This window comes from Diaphorina citri, unplaced genomic scaffold (assembly GCF_000475195.1).
Source record: "Diaphorina citri unplaced genomic scaffold, Diaci psyllid genome assembly version 1.1 scaffold2290, whole genome shotgun sequence".
NCBI lineage: Eukaryota > Metazoa > Arthropoda > Insecta > Hemiptera > Psyllidae > Diaphorina > Diaphorina citri.
In genome coordinates, this window is record NW_007379714.1 from 15,600 (window position 1) to 18,170 (window position 2,571).

The following is a 2,571-nucleotide window of genomic DNA, read 5'->3' on the forward strand; positions in this document are numbered from 1 at the left end:
GTACCTATTTACCTATTTTATAGTCTCACGTCACCCAAGAAGAACAATATGAGTTAGTCACATACACATTGGTCACTAGGTAAATTCTGGGTTTAATACGTGCCTTCACAGAATACTTGCTAGGTAGGTACCTACTCTGGGTAGTGAGTTGATCAAAGAGTTATTATTGGAATATCTCTGACCAAGGGGATATAGGCATTTACCTCTAAAGAACTTACCTATTACATTTTTACTTTTAAGAGGTTTGATAGAGGGACCTGTAACTTCTAAGGTCTTATCGTCTTGATAGCGTAGATAGGATAGGAAAAAGCCAGAGTAGGAGTTTGAGATTGGAACCCATGTCCTCATGGTTACCAGGCGAGTGCCTTCACCATAAAAATTATGCTACCAAGGTGATTAGTTGATTATGATTACATAGAGATGAAGAATATAACATTTAATAGATCAGTTGCGCTCACTTGGGTGATGTTTCAAAGTCATAGAGCAGGAAAAATGAAGATTAACGGAATTTTTCTTTTTCTTCTACGACTTCTAGATCCCGAGATAAATCGATTAAAAAAATACCGGTAAATCGTGAACTTTGACGTCACCAAGGTGATTAGTTGATTATGATTACGTAGAGATGAAGAATATAACATTTAATAGATCAGTTGCGCTTACTTGGGTGATGTTTCAAAGTCATAGAGCAAAAATGAGGACCAACGGAATTTTTCTTTTTCTTCTACGACTTCTAGATCCGGAGATAAATCGATTAAAAAAATACCGGTAAATCGTGAACTTTGACGTCATGGCATACGCTCCCGTAGGCGATGACGTCACATCAAATGCCCCGAGCAACGCATTAATGTGTATTCCCCGGATTTTTCCGAATTCCAAACGGTTCTTGAGTTTTTAGGGGTGGCAACTTTTTTAAACACCCTGTATGTTCAGTAGGTGGTAGTAGGTAGGTAAGTTTGTACGTCCTATGACAATTTTTTGTCTTGTGTTCTATAATAACATGGTATTTCTGCATGGTTTTTTTAAGAACAGTACTTACCTAATAATCCTAATATGTACCCACCTATTAAGTACAAAGTACAACTTTCTTTTTATAACCAAGCATAAGGTTACTCTAAGGTTTTACTTTGCGGGATTTTACTCGAGTTTATCTGAATGATTATAAGGTTATTCAAGACGTACGTTGGGTATTCCCCGATATTCGATGTGTGTTGTGACGTCATGACGCGATGCCAGGGTCAGAAGGTTTCAGGAATTTGCGTGTTAGGTGTAGCTACTGTTTTATCAAATATGTACCTATGGAGGTATAGATATGTATAATAGGTATAGTTAATTATAGTTACTCGTACGCATTATTGTAGGTACCAGGTAGTCCAGGTACCTACTCGGAACCAAATCTTATATTATAAGAACAAGATCCATTCACTCACTCATTCACATTTCATATTCACACACTGATCGCTCTATCTCGAGAACCACAACACCTAGAAAGCTAAAATTTGGTAGGCATACCTATTCCTTTTATGGTCTAGGTGTGCAACAAGAAAGGATTTTGCGAAAATCTAAACCGATCCTGAGATATGATCAATTTTTGATCGCTAAAATCTCCATTAGAAATACACAGAGTGCAGAGACTGCGGGAGAGAAATGTTCCGCTCTCGACCAACATTTTGAGTTTCGTTTATGTTTTTAGTTTGATATCTATGCAGCTAATAGGGAGCGCGCAGCGCGACCGTATTTTACAGTAAACGAATGGAGTCCTAGAGAATTAGTTAGACCCAGAGGCAGACCACCCAACCGATGGGACAAAGATTTGAAAGGAGTAGTTGGCAAGAACTGGCAAAAATCCGCTCAAGACCGCGAATTCTGGAAGCGTAATCTACATAATTACTTGGCATCATAATCTACAAATTCCTTGAGAAGGCCACATCTCGCAAGAGATCGATATGGCTGTTTTGTATTGTAATCAAGCGTCGCCTTTGCTCATTATTTTATTGAAAATCAGTCTTAAAAGGAAAACTTACTTTTTGTCGATAAGACGAGGGTCGACTCAAGGACTCCACAATACAGAGCGAGTACATAAGCTTCTGCGGGGAGGCGGGGTCTATCAGCTGTTCGAGACTCACAGAATTCTCGCCACCCAGGGTTTCGAACCCGCGTACCAGGGTAGGGGAGGTGGGTAGAAGCATGAGGATGTCCCAAACGCGACGCGACAGTAGTTGACCCCGCGGATGTAACACATGATGCTGGGGAGAATGACAAAGAAGATAATTTACAATATCAGGCTTTGGGGGAAAATTGAAAACGGCGGTGATACAATCATCTTTATTATAGAAGCCTCAAAATAAGTCGATGAACCAACTTCAGTCGTGTTGTGGTTAACGTGTTGGACTTCGGATCTGGAGGTTGCTGGTTCGAGTCTAAGTCAAGTCATGAAGTTTATCTACAGTTGTAATAATAATAATAGTGTTTATTTATACTGCTCGCATAGGACTGAAAAGTCCCTTTACTCCAGCAGTAGGCTACTACTATTATTGTCAAATTCTCAAATTACATTGAGGATAAAATTCCATA